The 24057-nt window shown below is 41.7% G+C and overlaps 1 protein-coding gene across 4 annotated transcripts in view; it reads left to right on the top strand.

Annotated features, from left to right (window-relative positions):
- Positions 1-7189: 7189 nt before the first annotated feature.
- The window catches only part of LOC139368319 (forkhead box protein J3-like), a 102069-nt gene continuing 85201 nt past the window's right edge, over positions 7190-24057 (top strand). For 3 of the 4 annotated variants that reach the window (XM_071107073.1, XM_071107070.1, XM_071107069.1), the window contains exon 1: positions 7206-7471. The gene's annotated coding sequence lies outside the window, so the exon portion shown is untranslated. Of the gene's footprint in view, positions 7472-24057 lie in introns of all 4 variants that reach the window. The other variant, XM_071107071.1, reaches the window with a different exon arrangement.

Genomic DNA, 24057 nt, shown 5'->3' with positions numbered 1-24057 from the left:
CTAAGTAAGGAAGCAAGGGCAAAGCTTCTGATCAGAAGAATAACAGTCAGAGCAAAACATAGTGTTCAAAGAGAACAATCCTTTCAGTTTGAAGTCACGCATGGCTGACCAGAAATCAATTCAAGTTGCAATTAAATAACTACTTGAATCAGCAGATGATAGTGTTGTGACTGAGTTTCTGGATAAAGCTGGATGCAAGGTGGTGGGGAGGGTGATGAGGCACATGAAACGATACAAGGGTCAACTCACAAACGGCTCAAATGGAGATTTGTATATGTTGAAGCAGCACCCATCACTCCCATAACATGTTCTGTAAAGATTGGCCCACACTGGGTCAAAGTATTTTTTGATGGGCAAGGCCCTGCTCGTAGACAGGACTGGCTGTCACGTCCTGGTCTTAGTATTTTGTGTTTTCTTTATTATTTTGGTCAGGCCAGGGTGTGACATGGGTTATTTATGTGGTGTGTTTTGTCTAGGGTTTTTTTGTAGGTTATGGGATTGTGGTTAGTGGGGTTGTCTAGAAAAGTCTATGGTTGCCTGGAGTGGTTCTCAATCAGAGGCAGGTGTTTATCGTTGTCTCTGATTGGGAACCATATTTAGGCAGCCATATTCTTTGAGTGTTTTGTGGGTGATTGTTCCTATCCCTGTGTTTGTTTGCATAAGATAGGACTGTTTTGGTTTTTTGTCTCATCACGTTACGTTTTGGTCGTTATTATCTTTATTAAAGATGAATCGAAATAACCACGCTGCATTTTGGTCCTCCTCTCCTTTGACGGAAGAAAACCTTAACACTGGCAGACACAACCCGACTCTAAAGGCAGTCAGGAGATGCTAGAGTACAGTCCTACTACACAGGAAAACATTAGGTGCAGATAGAGGAAACTTTTTCACACTATGTACAGGACAACAATCCTGTACCCATGAGTATCGCAGACGTACCACATATCTCAGTTGAAATGACATAAAGTGAGACTGAGGTTGAAGAAAATAATTCCCCAAGGACAAAGGTGGACTGAATAAAACATTGGAGTTGGTACCTGGTGAGTCAAAGTCTACAACAATGTCCTCTCAATCTAAAAAAAGAAGAACAGCAAAAAGATGAATCTAGGAAAGTGGCTAATAAACCCAGGGCCATCCATGGTTAAAACTACACAACCCACAGATTGACTGGGCCACCGGAAGGGTAACTACTTGGAGTACATTTTGTCATTCCAATCGTCTACATTCTGCCCTTCCACCTGCCTTGTTTGTACCCCAGTCCATTCCAGATCCCCCGTACCGGTCTTCTGTTCCTCCAGAGTACGACGGTCTAGCTCATGTGTTTAGTAAGCACCACACCCCATCTCTGCCGCCTCATCGGCCGTATGACTGCGCTATCGAGCTTCAGCCTGGAACTCCTCTCCCAGGTAGCAGGTTGTATAACCTATCTCACCCCGAGCAAAAGGCTATGGAGGAATACATTCATGATTCCCTGGCTGTCGGATATGTCAGGCCTTCTTCCTCTCCGGTGGGAGATGGGTTTTTCTTTGTCAAGAAAAAGGATGGGTCATTGAGGCCGTGCATAGACGTCCGTGGGTTGAATAGTATCACTGTCAGGAATAAGTATCCCTTGCCACTCAACAGTTCTGCTTTTGCCCCCTCCATGGTGACACGGTGTTCACTAAACTCGACCTGCGGAATGCCTACCACCTTGTCCGCATCAGAGAGGGGGACAAGTGGAAAATTGCATTCAACACACCTCTTGGACACTGAGTACTTGGTCATGCTGTTTGGTCTCACTGTTTTTCAGAGCCTGGTGAATGATTTTTGAGGGATGCTATTGGATGCTTTGTTTTTGTCAGTGGATGGCATTCTTATTTTTCAAAGGATCTTGAGGCTCACAAGCAACCAAGTTCACCAAGTCCTCCAACGGCTGTTGGAGAATACATTTTTTGTTAAGGCTGAGAAATGGGAGTTCATGTTTCCTGTGTCCTTTTGGGCACAAGGACAGCTACGAATGGACCCTGCCAAGTTTAGGGCAGTCACAGTGGTCTGTGCCCACTAATCTGAAACAGCCACAGCGTTTTCTGGGGTTTGCCAATTTTTACAGATGTCTCATCTGACTACAGTCGTTTGGCAGCTCCTCTCACCTCCACCTCCACTCCGTTCCACTGGTCCCCCGAGGCAGAGGCATCACTTCACTTCCAATCTTTACCCAGCCAGACCCAGTACTCCAGTTCATCCTCGAGGTGGACGCTTCCAACACCAGGGTAGATGCTGTCCTGTCTCACCCTCTCAGAAGCTCCATCCACGTGCCTTCTTGACCCGCAAGCTCTCCCCTCGAGAGAGAAATTTTGACATGGGTAACAGGGAACTTCTGGCTGTGAAGCTGGCTCTTGAGGAGTGGCGTCACTGGTTAGAGGGCTCGGTTATCCCGTTCATTGTGTGGACGGATCATAAAAACCTATCCTACATCCAGACTGACAAACGTCTGAACTCTCGGCAGGCCAGGTGGGCTTTTTTTGGAAGATTCAACTTCACTCACTTATCACCCCGGATCTAATACTAAGCCCGACGTCCTCTCCCGTCAGTTCATCGCAGACAACATGTTCCGAGCCAGAAACTATTATGCCATCCTCCTGCATCATTGCCGCTGTCTCCTGGGAGATTGAGTCCCGTGTTCTCCAGGCTCAGCAGAACCAACCTAACACAGGTAACGGTCATAGTAAGGCTCTGTTTGTGCCAGATTCAGTTCGCTCTGATGTTCTTCAGTGGGCCCATTCTACTCACCTCACCTGTCACCCTGGCATGAACCGGACTGTCGCCTTCCTGCATCAGTGATTTTGGTGGCCCACCATGGAGAAAGATACTTTGGGAATTCATCTCAGCCTGCTCGGTCTATGCCCGGAACAAAACCTCCACCAAACCTACGTCCGGTCTACTTCTTCATCTTCCCATACCCAGTCACCCCTGGTCACACATAGCCCTGGACTTCGTCACTGGTCTTCCCCCATCTAACGGTAACTCAGTCATCCTCACTATAATTGACAGATTTTCCAAAGCGGCTCACTTCATTCCCCTCCAAGCTTCCTTCCTCCAGGGAGACTGCGGACCTGCTGGTATCCCATGTGTTGCGGCTGCATGGCATCCCTATTGACATCATTTCTGACAGGGGACCCCAGTTTACATCCCAGGTATGGAGAGCCTTCTGCACATGTTAGCCTTTTATCTGAATATCACCCCCAGACCAACGGCCAGCGCGAGCGGGCCAACCAGGAGATGGAGACTGAACCTACGCTGTGTGACTTTGGCTAACCCTTCCTCCTGGAGTGCCCAGTTACCCTGGGTGGAATATGTCCACAATACCCTCATCATTCCTTGTCAGGTATGTCACCCTTTGAGTGTGCACTGGGTTACCAACCCCCCTTGTTCCCTGCCCAAGTGCCCTCGCTCCAGGACCACATGCGCCATAGTCACCGCACCTGTTTAGAGGGCCCGGGCTGCTCTTCGTGCCTCCACCAGGACCCAATCCCAAGCTAACCGTTGCGGTGCTTCAGCTCCAGTCTACACTCCAGGCCAAAAGTTATGGCTCTCATCTAAGGATAGGCAACCCAATTCATTGACTAGCCCCCCCCCCCCCCCCCCCCCCCCCCCCCACAGTTCTCTCCTTCTCCACCATCACTCCCTCGGATTCCCGTCAACCTGTTTACCCTGTCCCAGCCCACCTCACTCCAACCTCAGCCTCCATCTGGTTTCCTACAACTCATCCGAGCTTCCCTGGATCTGCACTTCATCTGTCCCTGTGTTACAATAAATATCTTGGTTCAGTCATTCCTGTTTCTTGGTCTGAGTCTGCTCTTGGGTTCCCCTGTGCTGCTCCGCCTAACACATATTGTATTGGATGTAATGTATTGTTTTTAGTGAATATTTTAATTTGCATTATGGCTGTGTAACCTCACCAGGGACTATGGGTGCAAATTAGCTCTTTGATAGCCGCGGCACATTTATATGGATTCTGCAATATTATGTTGCTTAATGTGCACTCTCCCTGTTAAACTTACCTGTTTTATAAACATTTTCCAGTCCTGTATGAGAAGGCTTGCTTGATTGAATAATCCTGTTGTCCTGATCATAACTTTGCCCTTTAGCCTAGCCACAGGAATGAAATGCATTACTGTATACAGATGTGTAGATAGTAAGGCAGATGGGCTATACTCGTTGCAAAGGATGGAATAAAAATAAAGAAATGGACATTCTAGGGAGCTATACTTGGAGTACCTCATTTCATGAACACGCAGGAACTTGGTACTTGTACATACATATACAGGAAATGGTATTATACTGTATTTACATATGTTACTGACATCTACAGGCACAGGGTGGTAAGATAGGACACATAATTCTCTATGGAAGTTAATTCATTAAAATATGTTGACTACATAGATCACAGGCAATCTAGTTTGAGTCAGTCTCGACATTTTGAATGTGCTCCTACACCCTCCCCCCACCCCCCTCCACACACACACTGTCCCACTGCTCCAAATTGACAGCCTGAACTGTTTCTAAGAAACAACTGGCTGCCAAAGTCTATATCAAACTGTACACCATCTACAGTTGAAGTCGGACGTTTACATGCACCTTAGCCAAATACATTTAAACTCAGTTTTTCACAATTCCTAACATTTTATCCTAGTACAAATTTCCTGTCTTGGGTCAGTTAGGATCACCACTTTATTTTAAGATTGTGAAATGTCAGAATAATAGTAGAGTGATTTATTTCAGTTTTAATTTCTTTCATCACATTCCCAGTGGGTCAGAAGTTTACATACACTGAATTCGTATTTGGTAGCATTGCCTTTAAATTGTTTAATAATTTGGGTCAAACATTTCAGGTAGCCTTCCACAAGTATCCCACAATAGGTTTGGTGTATTTTGGCCCATTCCTCCTGACAGAGCTGGTGTAACTGAGTCATGTTTGTAGGCCTCCTTGCTCGCACATGCCTTGTTCAGTTCTGCCCACACATTTTCTATAGGATTGAGGTCAGGGTTTGTGATGGCCACTCCAATACCTTGACTTTGTTGTCCTTAAGCCATTTTGCCACATCTTTGTAAGTATGCTTGGGGTCATTGTCCATTTGGAAGACCCATTTGTGACCAATCTTGTCAAGACTGATGTCTTGAGATGTTGCTTCAATATATACACATAATTTTCCATCCTCATGATGCCATCTATTCTGTGAAGTGCACCAGTCCCTCCAGCAGCAAAGCACCCTCACAACATGATGCTGCCACCCCCGTACTTCATGGTTGGGATGGTGTTCTTCGGCTTGCAAGCCTCCCTGAGGTATTGGCTGATTTCTTTTGATTTTCCCATGATGTCAAGCAAAGAGGCACTGGGTTTGAAGGTAGGCCTTGAAATACAACCACAGGTACACCTCCAATTGACTCAAATGATGTCAATCAGAAGCTTCTAAAGCCATGACATTATTTTCTAGAATTTTCCAAGCTGTTTAAAGGCACAATCAACTTAGTGTATGTAAACTTCTGATCCACTGGAATTGTGATCAATTATAAGTGAAATAATCTGTCTGTAAACAGTTTTTGGAAAAATGACTTGTGTCATGCACAAAGTAGATGTCCTACCGACTTGCCAAAACTATAGTGTGTTAACAATACATTTGTGGAGTGATTGAAAAACAAGTTTTAATGACTCCAACCTAAGTGTATGTAAACTTCCGACTTCAACTGTATGTCTGCACGTATCTGTCGGTTTCCAGAGTAGGCCCAACGTGGTTTATGGGGACTTGAGGTTTGGTCTCTAAGGGGGCCACAGAGAATGAAACAGGGACAGAGGAGGCATCAGAGCCAGCAGGATGGAGGAGGAGAGAACATTTTTAGTTGTACAGGTTTCCTGTAATTCTACCAATTTTGCCATGGGGTGGAGGGAAATGTTTTAGTTTTACATCTAATTTTCTGCAATTCTACACATGCTGCCATGGGGCGGAGGGAAATGTTTTAGATTTACATCTAATTTTCTGTAATTCTACACATGCTGACATGACTTATGCCATGTTAATTATATCTGAGTGAGAGTGACTTACAAAATCAATGGGGCCCCCCTGGAGGTCAGGGCCCCTGTGTATTCTCGAATACCAGACCTTAGGCAACCGGAGCATTTGAAAAAAGTAAGAAGCAATGCAGATGTCTAGAGAGAATAGCCCCTGGACACGTGACCTGTAAGCAAGGTTGGTATTCTGCCATGATTACTACAAGTTTAGATAGCTGGCTAAACTCATTTACCAATCGAAAAATTGTTAGCTGACATGGCTAATTGAGTGACTCTCAGTGACTGACATAAGAAGAGAAAAACTCCTTATGCCTGGGGCCGGCCCTGAGCCAGGTTCTTTACCAAAGGGAGAGCAATAGCAGGACAACAACAGAAACCAACAGAGGGGAGGGACTGTGTTGGACAAACCTAGCACACAAGTTGTTCACACTACCCAGCATCAGATTCCTGAACTATAAGGACTATAAACTATAACCCAGCAGCTACACAGCAAATGTACTGTATGTCTGTCTGATTATGTCTTGTGATATCCTGTGATATGTTGAAGTGATGTGTGTGCCAGATTCTCTATGGGACAAACATTTTCTTGCTTCCTTCCTTCCTTTCCTCCTTCCTTTCCTTCGTACATTCATTGTACCACAGACTACTGGGACACACTACAGAAATAATAGGCTTTTCTAACTGGCTTTTGTTAACACAAACCGAAGAAGTGCCTCAAAAGAAATCTACATTGTATTTGTATTTTTTATGGATCCCCATTAGCTGCTGTAATCATGACTAGTTTGATGCATGCATTCAAAAAATTTAAAAAAAAAATATATATATATATATATATAACTTGTTTGTTATGATGCTATGTTTTTGTATTTATGTTTTGATGGTCTGTTTTCACCTGCTCAGTGACTATGGATGTGAATTAGCTTCCTAGTTACGTTAAAATAAATAAATAAATAAACACATGAATAATGATTAACATATTATGATGATTATGGTTATTATTATTGTCACGTTATTGTTGTTGGCGACAATGAATTCGCTATGAAAAGTTAATTAAGTATTGAATATGGGAACTAGTTATGTGATGTTGTCTGACCGTGGTGCATGGATTTGCCTTCAACGTGCTCCGTCTGGCATTGGAAGTAGTTCCGGTGGTTTTTGCAAGAGAACTGAGTCGGAGCGGGGAAACCCGGCGGGATTCTGTTGTTGGAGAAGCAAATGCGAATAGCCGGGTGAGGAAGTCTTCAAATCGAGGGACGCAACTGACCACAGAACCGGTCAATATGACACGAGTATCGCATGGGGCGTGCAACTTCAGTGACAGCCCTAGAAGTTGAAGTAGCTCCGTCCTCGGAGGAAATGTTCAAGTGCAGCACTGGAACAGCTGAACCTCTGAAATTTGAACCGGTTAAATAACCATCCACCGGGGTAAGTAAAGCGAATTTGGGAATGTCGTAACGTTAGGCCTAATATCTCACATAGGCAACGAAATGTACTTGAGCTCCGGGGTTGCGCCGTGGACAGGCCTTGACAGGTTCTCTCTCCCTGTCATCATACTATGCAGATAGACAGCCCATGTTATTTCAGGATATTAACTTCAAGTTTCAAGCAATATCCTATACCTTTTTTTCGGGGTGATCCTCGGTCGTGCTGCTCAGATTGATTCTGCTGTTTAATTGCCTTGCAAGTAGTAAAAGGACTTTTACATTGAATTTCGATTGGTCGAAATTGAAACGGATGCTCAAACATTGACATGTAACGTTATGCAACCATACATGCGCTATAAGTTCTACTTTTTAAACCCGCTGGAACTTTTGAAGCGATGACAGTTGTGAAATGTCAAAGTAGGCTACTGGGGCTGCTTCTCAGTAACTGGTAAATTACAGAACAAAAATCTAGTGCAATTTTAGTGTGGTAAGTAGCATTATTGTATTACGCTGTTGTCACTTCCCACCTATGTGTCAGTTAAATGGATGTGATGTTGTGTTTGCAACAATTGTTGCACGCTGAAATTCAGCAAATAGTTACAATATTTATATTTCGAAATGGTCCGTTGCAAAGTTTCCACTGATTTTATCTTGTCGGAGACAAGGTATTTTCTTGCTACAATTTAGCCATGTACGAACTAATATATTATTTAGTCATTTTTATTAAAAGCGTTCAAACTAAGTGCCTGTCAAAAGGAAGGTACCGGAAATACAAGATTGATGGCTATTCACTGGCAGCCTACTCATGTCCATGACAAATACCATCTGTAGCCTACAGTATATTGGCATGTTTTTGTTTGAATAATGACCATTGGCATATTCAGTCCATGCCTATGAATACAGACAGAACCTACTACCTTAAGATTTTTTTTGCATTATGCTAGAACTTCAGACATGCATTTGTTCTATTGACCTTGTGTCTTTAATCCATTTTGTGTTAATGCCTGTATTCAAGTCTCATAAAATCAGGTTTGCCATAGAGTTGGGAATGACTCCTTTCACAACACTTCAGTTTAGGTGTACTGGAAAAATTTAATGTTTAACCTTACCAGACCATTAAGTGAGAGGGTGAAAGAGAATTGTTTATTTTATAAAGAGAGAACACGGGTTCCTGATTTGGATATGTCCCTTACTCCTATCAAGATCAGAGTTGTCTGAACAGATTTTTCTCCACATTTTGTGTTGAGTTTTACGTGCAGTCTTAAATGGTGTTGATTGAAGGTAATTTGGCATTTTAATTGTAGAACAGCTGCCACACACTCTCGGTTAATTGCCATGTAGACATTCTCAATAGATCACTCATAGACCATTAAGTGCCTCATTAAGATATATTATGCAGATTCCCATTAAACGTGATAAAAAGGATCCCTCCAAATGTTTTCTGATTTGTATTTTAATCTATGAGGTCAATATAATTACGGTCATTGTCAGCAAATGCATCGCTAATAAATTAGGGATTCAGCATCAACTCAGGAATTGAAATTGGAGGTTCCTTTTGGTTGCTAGGTGTTGGGAAATTGTGCCATGTTTTTATGAATATTGTTTATTATTCACTCTCCATAATGCCATCGATGCTGTAGAGACTCAGGAGGCTCAAACTCAGGTAGCCATGACCAAAGGCAGCGACCTTTACCACTGCTTCAAGGAAGCTAGTTCCATTGAGTGAGCGCTTTGGTCTTATGAACAGCCACCCACTGGAGAGCTTGTCCCTCATGTGTACATGCATCTCTGATAGCCAAACCAGGTCATCCTCATTCCAACACTATTGTAGCGATTTGGGGGGGGGGAGTGTTGCTTCTCCTTGTACCTATGAACCCAACATAGCACAGACAATACCTATGACCACACACAATAATTCACTCCCTCTCCCCTCATGTATTGATGCTTTAATCTACAGTGGCAAGAAAAAGTATGTGCACCCTTTGGAATTACCTGGATTTCTGCGTAAATTGGTCATAAAATTTGATCTAATCTTCTTCTAAGTCACAACAATAGACAAACAGTGTGTTTAAACTAATAACACACATTATTGTATTTTTCTTGTCTATATTGAATACATCATTTAAACATTCAGTGTAGGTTGGAAAAAGTATGTGAACCCCTAGGCTAATGACTTCTTGAAAAGATAATTGGAGTCAGAGTCAGCTAACCTGGCGTTCAATCAATGAGATGAGATTGGAGACGTGGGTTAGAGCTGCCTTGCCCTATAAAAGCAATCACAAAATTTGAGTTTGCTATTCACAAGAAGCATTGTCTGATGTGAACTATGCCTCGAACAAAATAGATCTCAGAAGATCGACAATTAAGAATTGTTGACTTGCATAAAGCTAGAAAGGGTTACAAAAGTATCTCTAAAAGCCTTGATGTTCTTCAGTCCACGGTAAGACAAATTGTCTAGAAATGGAGAACGTTCAGCACTGTTGCTACTCTTCCTTGGAGTGGCCATACTGCAAGAGCACAGCACAGACTGCTCAATGAGGTTAAGAAGAATCCTAGAGTGTCAGCTAAAGACTTACAGAAATCTCTGGAACATGCTAACATCTCTGTTGATGAGTCTACGATACGTGAAACACTAATAAACAAGATGGTGTTCATGGGAGGGCCCACAGAAGAAGCCACTGCTGTCCAAAGAAAACATTGCTGCACGTCTCAAGTTTGCAAAAGTGCACCGGGATGTTCCACAGCGCTACTGGCAAAATATTCTGTGGACAGATTAAACTACAGTTGAGTTGTTTGGAAGGAACACACAACACTGCGTGGTGAAAAAAATGGCACAGCACACCAACATCAAAACCTCATCCCATCTGTAAAGTATGGTGAAGGGAGCATCATGGTTTGGGGCTGCTTTGCTGCCTCTGGGCTGCTTTGCTGCCTCAGGTCCTGGACATCTTGCTATCATAGACGGAAAAATGATTTGCCAAGTTTATCAAGACATTTTGCAGGGGAATGTAAGGCTATCTGTAAAGAGGAATGGTCCAAAATAACTCCTGACCGTTGTGCAGGTCTGATCCGCAACTACGGAAAACATTTGGTTGAGGTTATTGCTGCCAAATGAGGGTCAACCAGTTATTAAATCCAAGGGTTCACATACTTTTTCCACCCTGCACTGTGAATGTTTAAATGGTGTGTTCAATAAAGACATGAACACGTATACTTGTTTGTGTGTTTAAGCAGACTGTTTGTCTATTGTTGTGACCTAGATGGTCAGATCAAATTATATGACACATTTATACAGAAATCCAGGTATTTCCAAAGGGTTCACATACTTTTTCTTGCCACGCTCTGAACATTTCCCGTAAAATGTAACCTACAAACTGCAAAGGTTTCAAAGTTGTATGCTGTTGTATGTATGCTTTACTGTAGAATGTATAGTATAGTATAGTTCCTTTCAAAGTTGTGTCATACTGCAGCACAGTTTGTGGTCTACCACAGAATTCTATGGCACGCTATTTAAGTGTCAGCTAGGGCTGGGCGATATGATGAGAGATAAACTCAGCAAAAAAAGAAAGGTCATTTTACTGTCAACTGTGTTTATTTTTAGCAAACTTAACATGTGTAAATATTTGTATGAACATAAGATTCAACAATGGAGTAAGTTCCACAGACATGTGACTAACAAATCAAATAATGTGTCCCTGAACAAAAGTGGGGGGGTCAAAATCAAAAGTAAGTCAGTATCTGGTGTGGCCACCAGCTGCATTAAGTACTGCAGTGCATCTCCTTGTCATGGACTGCACCATATTTGCCAGTTCTTGCTGTGAGATGTTACCCCACTCTTCCACCAAGGCACCTGTAAGTTCCCAGACATTTCTGAGGGGAATGGCCCTAGCCCTCACCCTACGATCCAACAGGTCCCAGACGTGCTCAACGGGATTGAGATCCGGGCTCTTTGCTGGCCATGGCAGAACACTGACATCCCTGTCTTGCAGGCAATCACGCACCGTATGGGTGGTGGCATTGTCATGCTGGAAGGTCATGTCAGGATGAGCCTGCAGGAAGTGTACCACATGATAGAGGAGGATGTCTTCCCTGTAATGCACAGCTTTGAGATTGCCTGCAATGACAACAAGCTCAGTCCGATGAGGCTGTGACACACCGCCCCAGACCATGACGGACCCTCCACCTCAAAATCGATCCCGCTCCAGAGTACAGGCCTTGTTGTACCGCTCATTCCTTCACGGTAAACACATATCCGACCATCACCCCTGGTGAGACACAACCGCGACCCATCAGTGAAGAGCACTTTTTTCCAGTCCTGTCTGGTCCAGCGACGGTTGGTTTGTGCCCATAGGTGACGTTGTTGCTGGTGATGTCTGGTGAGGACCTGCCTACAAGCCCTCAGTCCAGTCTATCTCAGCCTATTGTGGATTGAGCACTGATGGAGGGATTGTGCGTTCCTGGTGTAACTCTGCAGTTGTTGTTGCCATCCTGTGCCTGTCCCACAGGTGTGTTGTTCGGATGTACCGATCCTGTGCAGGTGTTGTTACACGTGGTCTGCCACTGCGAGGACGATCAGCTGTCCTTCCTGTCTCCCCCTAGCGCTGTCTTAGACTTCTCACTGTATGGACATTGCAATTTATTTCCCTGGCCACATCTGCAGTCCTCATGCCTCTTTGCAGCATGCCTAAGGCACGCAGATGAGCAGGGACCCTGGGCATCTTTATTTTGGTATTTTTCAGAGTCAGTAGAAAGGCTTCTTTAGTGTCCTAAGTTTTCACAACTGTGACCTACATTGCCTACCGTCTGTAAGCTGTTAATGTGTTAACGACCGTTCTACAGGTGCATGTTCATTACTTGTTTATGGTTCATTGAACAAGCATGGGAAACGGTGTTTAAACCCTTTACAATGAAGATCTGTGAAGTGATTTGGATTTTTACAAAAAATATCTTTGAAAGACAAAGATCTTTGAAAGGGTCCTGAGAAAGGGATGTTTTCTTTTTTTGCTGTATGCATACATGCATACATGCATACATGCATACATACATGCATACATAGATAGGTTGGAGTTATTAACTCATCTTTTCAACCACTCCACAAATTTCTTGTTAACAAACTATGGTTTTGGCAAGTCGGCTAGGACATTTGTTTTTTTCCCAACAATTGTTTACAGACCGATTATTTCACAGTATCACAATTCCAGTGGGTCAGAAGTTTACGCAATTTATGTCACTGCTGTCAATTAAAAAAAATATTTTTTTATTTATCACAATTTTCTTTAACCAATTTTGGTCTTTATTGCAGGCTGAAATTGCAACCAACTTTCTATGGCTATGATATTTTGGACATGATTTTGTTTCAAATAACCAAAAGTGAGCGGTTGTAATCTGAATAAAGTGGAAAAGGCCATTCTTGAACATGGGATGAGACATTCTTACTTATTTGTAAATGAAGCCAGTTTGTTATTTGGAAGGGTTTATTTCTGTTTTTTGGAGTGAGAGAAACCAAAAGCCCACCATGACTATTTTTCAAAAATCATCAGTCCACATGTCAAGTAAAATTCCCCCACTGTATTTACCCAAGTTCTCTCAACTCCAGGACCACCAACAGTTTTATTTTAATATTGTTATAATATATATTTTTTTGCCTGATGCAGGACTCTAGTGCCGGAGAAGAGAGACTCTCAGACTGAAAACGCCTCCATTAATTGCCACATTTTAGACTACCGATAGATCAGTGTTCTAACTCCACTTTGTGGCATTCTGTCATTGCACCACACTATCACAATCTACCGCTTACGGTCGCGGCATAACCTCGTAACTTTTAAAGGAAGAACCACTATCTACATTATACATGGTTAAATACAATTTAAATGTTTGGGTTAAGCAACATTAAATATGAAAAAGACAAAGGGATAGTTGAGGATTTTGACACTGTCTACTTCCTGAGAGTCAGATTAACTCGTTCATACAATTTTTATCTGTGTCCAGTATGAAGGTAGTTTCACGAGCCACTGCTAAATAGCCTTAGCCCAATGACTGGAAGTCTACAGGAACAGTTAGACTTCAAGTTATTGCGCTAATGCTAGTTAGCAATTGCGCTGACGCTTGTTAGCAACTTCCTTCAAACTGCACACAGATACATAAAGTTGTGAATACCAGTTTTATCTGACTATGAAGAAGTAGATAAGTGGCCTCATTGCCAAAATCCCAAACTATCCCTTTAAAAAAACTGTAGGCCCAAGTTCCAGTTTAGTGATTACAAATCCATGCCATATTTAAGTGATAAATCCTGAGAAGCTGGTGTTGGATATATTGGCACTGGTGTTGTTAGGCCTGAGACTAAACCATGCCAATATATCCTCCAAACACCGGCTTCGAAGGCATTATCACTTTTATACAATGAGTTGCCAACATATTGACATTTTCATGAAACGTATTTTGATTTCAATCATACTATTTCATCCTTCCACAAGATATAGTCAGGACACAAATCTAAGGTTGCTACCCACACCGGCTGGTTGTTTGTTCTATCGGTTCGGTTAACAGACATTTATTTGGATACATCCATAACAATGAGCTAATCTGCGATTTTTGCCTGTCATAAAATAATGTGCTCTCTTGTCAGGACACTGTTCTTCAGAAGATCTAGCCAACAACTATGCTAATACAATAACTTCAAACTGAAGATGGAAAGACTAGCTGCATTTTGTTTAGTTTGACCTGTTTTTTGACCTGGCTGATAAGACTGGATTGCGCAGTGAGATGGAACAGAGTAAATAGGCATTTCAACAACATAGCTTTAGCCGGTGGTAACTTGTGGAATAGACACCAGCTGGAATGCAGTTTTAACCAATCAGGATTAGACCCACCCATTGTATAACATAATCATTTGATAACCTCTTTGGTCAAAGAGTAATGCTGTAATATTACTATTATTTTCATAGGAGTGTAGATGTCTGTAAATTGTGCATTTTAAATTACAGCTCCAAATCAGACGATATGCTCTGAAATTGTGCAATAGTCTCTCCAGTGACATTCATCCAAGGGAATATTCCCACCTTTGCATACCAAATTGATCATTTGGAAATCCAGTCTTTTGCCCTGAAAGCATTATTAATGCCCCCTTGTTAAAGTGATTATTCAAATGATCTGCCATTAGGTAGAGTCATGTGCATTTAAGTCTCCATTCTGCTTGGGCTATTCCCAACATGTAACTAACTTTTTTATATTGGATGTTTTTACAGTAAATTTATACCTACTGTGCTGTATTTTTTTTCAGAATATAGCCTATTTTGTTGGACAGAGACTGTGAAGAGAGACAGGAAAGGGAGGAGGGGAGATGGTGTGCTAGAAGGGCATAGGCTGGATTTGAACCCACACCAGCACTGGCATATATGTGTCTTTCGAAGGCTGTAGCAGTAACCGTTACACCACCCCAGGCCACTAGTGTGCTGCACCTTTTAAATGCATTCTACCTCTTGTGCATCACGATGGAGAGGAATTTATATTACTGACAGCGTGTACCTTGTGTTATTGCTCTGTGGGCGCTGCATTTGAGACCAGGTACTTCCAGATGAATCTGAACATCCATTCTGTGAACCTGGGCTGTGTACTCTGATTGTGATTATTTTATCTGCACGAACCCTGGCTAAGAAGTTAAACCCAATTTTGTATTGCTGATTCATTTATTTACTAAATGCCTAGCTAATCACACAGAATTACACGCACACAATTAATCATAACTTGATTACAAATTACGTCATAAAGGAAAACGTACCTAGCTGGCGGAACAGATATGACAGCTTGTTACACAAAGGAAAAGGGCTGGGTTGAGTGAAAGAGCGGGAAGACTGAGGAATGAAGGGCGAAGCTGTGCTATCATAAATACAGTATCTTATGCATTCTAAATTACCTCCCATTTGTAAAAGGAAAATGCAATAAATATTTACTCTGAGCTGCGCTTCAGTAGGTTGGTGGTAGATGGAAGACCGTGTTGCCAAACCGAGTCCTCTGTCCTTTGAAGAATGTCTCTGGTGGTCAATTGGATAAGTTGTAGTAATGTCGTTGTGTGATAGATGGGATACTTTGTCTGTTCCTTCCTAACCCTTGTTTGCAGCAGCTGTTGCTAACTCAACGGCTAGGCGGTATCACTTCTGTAGTGAATGAGAGTTCAAAGTCCATACCATTCACAACCAAAGCTCACACTGATGTTGGCTTCGTTTTTTAGTTATTCTGACATAGGACCCTCGTCCTACCTCCCCGGAACAGGAAGTTCTATTGTCGTCAAGGGCTTATATAGGAAGGGAGAGGAGGGCGTGTTTGAAAAGTTTTATAGCCCTTGTCCCTTCACAGGGCAGGGCCACTGATTGAGGAGCCCTTTCTTATGAAAACCCAAATGTCACATTTTAGAAGCTAAAATCACATTTCATCCCATCACGAATAATTTCATATTCAAACATTTAAATTGAACAATTCCATGTGAATCCGATAACTGATGTGTAGACTTTCCACTGTAGAGTTTGTCATCTTATCATTGATGATAATGTCTCAGATGACAACCGAACTGACATCATATTCATTAAGTACCACCGCATATGTTCCATTGGTCAGAATATAGTTCATTTCCCCCCACATTCTGACGTTCCCAGAATCTCTATGTTAACCAAGGACTTTGCAAATGTAACCTCAGTAGGGTAGAGAGAGGAAAAAGGGGGACGAGGTATTTATTACTGTCATAATCCCCCCCAGGCCGACAGTCTTGTACATTTTTTTTGCCTTGGCTTGTTGCTAGTGCTCTAGCTGACTGAAATCTGGAATCTATCTATTTTGGATTTTGACCTGGTGAGGTGCCCGCCTCCCCCTTGCTTTGGTAGCTAACTCAGCTGCTACTCTTTTAAAGGTTTTACCATTGATGGGCCCCAACCATCAATCTGTAAGTCTCTGCTCTCTCCTTTGCTTATAATTTGTGGTTATGTTTCGGTTGTGTTCTAGCTGGTCTTCAGTAGTTGGGCTCCAGCTTTCCGAGAGTAACCGTGGAGTTTGGCTGGCTAGGCTAATAGCTAGTTGACTAAATAGCTAATGTTAGCTGGCTGGCTAGCTTTCTGGCTTAGATAACATTCTTTCATAACTGGTGAGGTGGTGTAATGTATTTGGAAAACATTGGTTTACTGATGATAGCAACTGGCTGACTCAATAAATCAATCTAGCCAACTAGCCTGCTAATGTTATCCCTACTGGCTGGCTAACGTTAAAATATGTGCTTGTAAATTGGCTGAAAAATGTAAATTAAATTTTAAAAGAAACCAGTGCAAACGATTTGGTTTAATTTGAAGCTATACATTTGGTGTTTGCACCATAGGGAATAGGCTGGCTTACCGGGTCCTCCAAATTGCATCACACCCCGGAAAACAAATGTTCTAACATGACTTGAGCATTCTTTTGAAATTCTGGTCAGTTTTATTTAACTTGGAACAGTTTAAGTGAGGTGTAACTTTGCATTGGGACTTTTGATGTGTGTACTAATGCAAACCCATATGCTACATGTCATTTACGCTACCTACATTTTAAGTGTCTCGTATAGAACTGCTTATTGCTGCCAACTATCTGAGTGAGAAGAACACAAAGCTCCACTTCTGAACATTGTGTAAAACCTTGGGTTGACACAGTACTGTATTGCATTGTACTGGTTGTGTTTTTAATGAGTAACAATTGTCAGCCTATTTGCATGTGAAACAATGTTATTATAAATAACCATCAAAAAGCTGTGATACTTCTAAAACATGTAAATTTCTCCCCATTTTAAAGTGCAACAAAACCAAAGCCGTTCCTTCAAGTGAATGCCTCTAGGTTTTGGGGGTTGTTCCATTATTAATGCTATTCAGAAGCCAAACTTTTAGGTTGGGCGCTTTAATCTATTTTTGCTGTAAATCGATGCATTTTTAAAGAGGAAAACTGAACATGGGTGGATGTGGGAATGCAGTTGATTTCTCAGTGATTCAGTGCTGTATCCTTTACTGTGCTGAGCCCGAGTTCACAAACAGCCTCCTTCCCTCTCCTGGGACCTCTCGTAGGGGGAGTGTGCCCAAATGCTGCACTCACATATTTTATTTATGGAAAAATACACCTTTTTAACTTTGCTGTTCTCAGGATTTTTTCGGGTTGTTGATGGGTTGAAACCTCTTCTCTCCTGTAAGCTGTTTTTAGGTGTATCTGTGTAGGCTAGATATTTCATTCTAAGTTCTCCAGGGCCACAGTGTGTTGGCAGTTCATTAGCTATTGGTTGAGATCTGAAAAGCAGTGCTGGGGTGAATAATTTCAATTTCTCCTGTTGATTTGGGATGTGAATTGATTTCATGAATTTTTATTTTATTTTCTCTGAAATGAAAATTAATTTCACTTGTTTAATGAATTTGAAATGATTAAATCAGCATGGATTCAACCATAATCTCAGAACCCAAAACCAAATCTTGCACTAAATAAATAAATTTACAGTCAGCCCTGCTGAACTCAGTAGCCTACTTATGGCCCCATCCTTCCATGGGATGTTTATTCCAAACCATGCAGAAATTGTCCATTGATCAATGTAAGATTCAAATAGAGTTATGGCACATGCATCTCAAGTCAGGATTTGACCCAAAGTGGACACTTACATTTTAGTCATTTAGTAGACGCTCTTATCGAATTAGCGACTTACAGTAGAGTGCATACATTAGAATTTTTTTAACTAGTGAAGTATCAAACAGTTTTTTTCTTCTGAAGATATTTGGATTCCTACTTACTCTTGCCCTCCACTCCATTAAAATGCAGAAGTGTAAAGCCGCTCTGTCTAAAAGCCTGGCGATCAGTGGGTGGCTGTTAGCAATCCATTCAGCAGAGGGAGTGCATCCCAGCCACCCAAGTCTAATTGGTGAATACATTCAATCACCAATATATGCACAACTTGTATTCAGTTTCAGGCAAATGTTTAAATATGAGCATCAGGATAATAAAGATTACCAAACTCCTGCTAATCTAATCATCTTTGTGATCACCCCCTTTCTCTGCCCTGAGTGTTATAATTCTACTTAGTGTCATGCATAGGCAGTGGCTGCTAGACTGGCAATAATTAGTTTATTTTCAAGGAACATAAGTTAAAGCATGGTCTTAAAATGTAAATCCTGGGATTATATTGGTGTCGTTGCTGTGTGACGAGGGCTGGGCAATATATCAAATTAGATATATTAGAATGAATGTTTTTGCGCGGTATTCCAAATGTATGTATCGCAAGAAATCAAGCTTTTTGTTCATTTTTATGAGCGTTTTGTCCCCTTGCTTTCATGTTGCATTTTTGGTCTCGTCTCCTTCACTCCTCTGTGCTGTGTGCAAGCTTCCCATTTTACACCACGATCTGTATATAATGACGAGATGCACTTCTCCGCCCTAACAATGGGAGATGTTGTACAAATGGCAGGAAGGCAAGCGATAAGCTTAGGTCCAAAATAAGCCCATAGAAAAGCAATGGCCTTATTTTAGCAGCATTTTAGCCAAACACTGTTATACTAGCTGCCTAGTCTGTGTTTTATAAATGTGCAATAAGCATAAACACAATTTTATATAAGGAATTGGCATTCTGAGAAGAAAGGTAAGCCACTTGATTTCAATATCTGAACAAGTGGACTGGCTAACATGCTTTTCAAACAGAGACAAGTGTGTGTTCGTAACAATTCAACTCTTCAACCTTCGTCGCTAGCAAATAGATCCAAGTTGGCTGAACTTGAAATCACGGCCGGCCTGCTCATTAGGCAGGATTAGGAGGCCCCCTATGGCGGCAGATTGACGCGGGCGGCATTTTCTGAGCTAGACGGACCAAGATGCACTTCCAACAACACACAAAATCTAACAATTCTGCCCAAAAACAATTACATTTTCTGTCAACCTGTGTCATATTGGCTTTTTAGGTGAGCGCTGATGCCACCCTATGATAAGCAGTGCCCACTTTGTCAAAGGCAGGACTCAATATTTATCTTGTCCATTCCCAGCACGCCTCTCTAGGGTGCTGTTGGAGAGACGCGGCGCTCCACGTTCCATATTAAAAATGATTGCATATCGTAGAAAGTGTATGCGACCTTCTTTGTAGCCTACAGGCTGGAGATATAATGTATGACAAACTTTTTACATCATGAAGGTTTTTCTGATCAAATAGCCTAACCTAAATGGCAACCAATCAAATAAATAAAAAAATGCGCTGCCATGTTAACAAACAACAACATACGCTACCGGTTAAAAGTTTTAGGACACCCACTCATTCAAGGGTTTTTCTTTATTTTTTACTATTTTCTACATTGTAGAATAATAGTGAAGACATCAACACTATGAAATAACATATGGAATCATGTAGTAACCAAAAAAGTGTTAAACAAATCAGAATATATTTGAGATTCTTCAAATAGCCACCCTTTGTCTTGATGACAGCTTTGCACACTCCATATCGCTCCTTCTTGGTCAAATAGCCATTAAACAGCCTGGAGGTGTGTTGGGTTATTGTACCTGTTGAAAAACAAATGATAGTCCCACTAAGCCCAAACCAGATGGGATGGCGTATTGCTGCAGAATGCTGTGGTAGCCATGCTGGTTAAGTGTGCCTTGAATTTGAAATAAATCACTGACAGTGTCACCAGCAAAGCACCATCACACCCCCTCCTCCATGCTTCACAGTGGGAACCACCCATTTGGAGATCATCCGGTCACCTACTCAGCATCTCACAAAGACATGGCAGTTGGAACCAAAAATCTCACATTTTGGACTCATCAGAGCAAAGGACAGATTTCCATCGGTCTAATGCCCATTGCTTGTGTTTCTTGGCCCAAGCAAGTCCCTTCTTATTGGTGTCCTTTAGTAGTGGTTTCTTTGCAGGAATTTGACCTTGAAGGCCTGATTCACACAGTCTCATCTGAACAGCTGATGTTGAGATGTCTGTTACTTGAACTCTGAAGCATTTATTTGGGCTACAATTTCTGAGGTGCAGTTAACTCAAATTAACGTATCCTCTGCAGCAGAGGTAACTCTGGGGCTTCCTTTCCTGTGGTGGTCCTCATGAGAGCCAGTTTCATCATAGCGCTTCATGCTTTTTGCGACTGCACTTATCCTGTTCAAAGTTCTTGAAATTTCCCGGATTGACAGACCTTCATGTCTTCAAGTGATGGACTGTTGTTTCTCTTTGCTTATTTGAGCTGTTCTTGCCATAATATGGACTTGGTCTTTCACCAAATAGGGCTAACTTCTGTATACTACCTTGTCGCAACACAACTGATTGGTTCAAATGCATTAAGAAGGAAAGAAATTCCACAACTTTTAAGAAGGCAATTGAAATGCATTCCAGGTGACTACCTCATGAAGCTGGTTGAGAGAATACCAAGAGTGTGCAAAGCTGTCAAGGCAAAGGGTGGCTACTTTGAAGAATCTCAAATATATATTTTGGTTTGTTTAACACTAACACAATTTTTTTCTGGATTCTTGCACAGTCTCATTGAATATCTTGATCGGTTTTCTATCCTCTCTGGATTAAAACCTAATTATGACAAGTGTACGTATCGGATCGTTAGTGTTTTACACTACCGTGTAGTTTTCCAATAAAATTGGTGGATGGTGATGTAGACATACAGTGCCTTGCGAAAGTATTCGGCCCACTTGAACTTTGCGACCTTTTGCCACATTTCAGGCTTCAAACATAAAGATATAAAACTGTATTTTTTTGTGAAGAATCAACAACAAGTGGGACACAATCATGAAGTGGAACGACATTTATTGGGTATTTCAAACTTTTTTTTAACAAATCAAAAACTGAAAAATTGGGCGTGCAAAATTATTCAGCCCCTTTACTTTCAGTGCAGCAAACTCTCTCCAGAAGTTCAGTGAGGATCTCTGAATGATCCAATGTTGACCTAAATGACTAATGATGATAAATACAATCCACCTGTGTGTAATCAAGTCTCTGTATAAATGCACCTGCACTGTGATAGTCTCAGAGGTCCGTTAAAAGCGCAGAGAGCATCATGAAGAACAAGGAACACACCAGGCAGGTCCGAGATACTGTTGTGAAGAAGTTTAAAGCTGGAATTGGATACAAAAAGATTTCCCAAGCTTTAAACATCCCAAGGAGCACTGTGCAAGCGATAATATTGAAATGGAAGGAGTATCAGACCACTGCAAATCTACCAAGACCTGGCCGTCCCTCTAAACTTTCAGCTCATACAAGGAGAAGACTGATCAGAGATGCAGCCAAGAGGCCCATGATCACTCTGGATGAACTGCAGAGATCTACAGCTGAGGTGGGAGACTCTGTCCATAGGACAACAATCAGTCGTATATTGCACAAATCTGGCCTTTATGGAAGAGTGGCAAGAAGAAAGCCATTTCTTAAAGATATCCATAAAAAGTGTTTAAAGTTTGCCACAAGCCACCTGGGAGACACACCAAACATGTGGAAGAAGGTGCTCTGGTCAGATGAAACCAAAATTGAACTTTTTGGCAACAATGCTAAACGTTATGTTTGGCGTAAAAGCAACACAGCTGAACACACCATCCCCACTGTCAAACATGGTGTTGGCAGCATCATGGTTTGGGCCTGATTTTCTTCAGCTGGGACAGGGAAGATGGTTAAAATTGATGGGAAGATGGATGGAGCCAAATACAGGACCATTCTGGAAGAACCTGATGGAGTCTGCAAAAGACCTGAGACTGGGACGGAGATTTGTCTTCCAACAAGACAATGATCCAAAACATAAAGCAAAATCTACAATGGAATGGTTCAAAAATAAACATATCCAGGTGTTAGAATGGCCAAGTCAAAGTCCAGACCTGAATCCAATTGAGAATCTATGGAAAGAACTGAAAACTGCTGTTCACAAATGCTCTCCATCCAACCTCACTGAGCTCGAGCTGTTTTGCAAGGAGGAATGGGAAAAAATGTCAGTCTCTCGATGTGCAAAACTGATAGAGACATACCCCAAGCGACTTACAGCTGTAATCGCAGCAAAAGGTGGCGCTACAAAGTATTAACTTAAGGGGGCTGAATAATTTTGCACGCCCAATTTTTCAGTTTTTGATTTGTTATAAAAGTTTGAAATATCCAATAAATGTCGTTCCACTTCATGATTGTGTCCCACTTGTTGTTGATTCTTCACAAAAAAATACAGTTTTATATCTTTATGTTTGAAGCCTGAAATGTGGCAAAAGGTCGCAAAGTTCAAGGGGGCCGAATACTTTCGCAAGGCACTGTACTTGGTATTCACATCTCAAAAAATATAAATGAACTTACAACAATTCATTTCGGATAGGCTACTCAGCAAGGAAGAAGCTTCTGCTCCAAACCCGCCATAAAAAAGGCAGATTACTGTTTGCAACTGCACATGGGGACAAAGATTGTACTTTTTGGAGAAATGTCCTCTGGTCTGATAAAACACAAATAGAACTGTTTGACCATAATGACCATTGTTATGTTTGGAGGAAAAAGGGGAGGCTTTCAAGCAGAAGGACACCATCCCAACTGTGAAGCACAGAGGTGGCAGCATCATGTTGTAGGGGTGCTTTGCTGCAGGAGGGACTGGTGTACTTCCCAAAATGGCATCATGAGGATGGAAATTTATGTGGATATATTGAAGCAATATCTCAAGAGATCAGTCAGGAAGTTAAAGCTTGGTCTCAGATGGGTCTTCCAATTGGACAAGTACCCCAAGCATACTTCCAAAGTTGTGGCAAAATGGCTTAAGGACAACAAAGTCGAGGTATTAGAGTGGCCATCACGAAGCACTGATCTCAATCCCATAGAAAATTTGTGGGCAGAACTGAAAAAGCGTGTGCGTGCAAGGAGGCCTACAAACCAGCTTTGTCTGGAGGAATAGGCCAAAATTCACCCAACTTATTGTGGGAAGCTTGTGGAAGGCTACCTGAGATGTTTGACCCAAGTTAAACAATTTAAAGGCAATGCTACCAAATACTAATTGAGTGTATGTTAACTACTGACCCATTGGGAATGTGATGAAAGAAATACGCTGAAATAAATCACTCTACTATTTTTCTGCCATTTCACTTTCTTAAAATAAAGTGGTGATCCTAACTGACCTAAAACTGGATTTTTACTGGATTAAATGTCAGGAATTGTGAGAGATGGAGTTTAAATGTATTTGGCTAAGGTGTATGTAAACCTCTGACTTCAACTGTGGGTCTGAATACTTATTTAATATTTCAATTATTATTTTTAATTAATTAGCCAACACTTCTTAACCTGTTTTTGCTTTGTCATTGATATTGTGTGTAGATTGATGAAGAGGGAAAAAACAGTTTCATCAATTTTAGAATAAGGCTATAACTTAACAATGTGGAAAAAGTCAAGGGTCTGAACTTTCCGAATGCACTGTGTATAATTGAATGTATAGACAATATAGAATATGTAGTATATCTGAAGAATAGTATATGTGACCAGTGTTCCCTGACAATTTAGGGCAGCAGCCTCTAAGGTGCATGGTAGAGTAACTGGGTGGTAGGTGGCTAATGACTAATGTTCAGGGCAGGGTACTGGGTAGAGGCTGGCTAGTGGTGACTATTTAACA

Source organism: Oncorhynchus clarkii, chromosome 16, assembly GCF_045791955.1.
Source record: "Oncorhynchus clarkii lewisi isolate Uvic-CL-2024 chromosome 16, UVic_Ocla_1.0, whole genome shotgun sequence".
Taxonomy (NCBI): Eukaryota; Metazoa; Chordata; class Actinopteri; order Salmoniformes; family Salmonidae; genus Oncorhynchus; species Oncorhynchus clarkii.
Note: the sequence above shows the minus strand (reverse complement) of the source record. Positions and strands in the feature narration are given on the sequence as shown.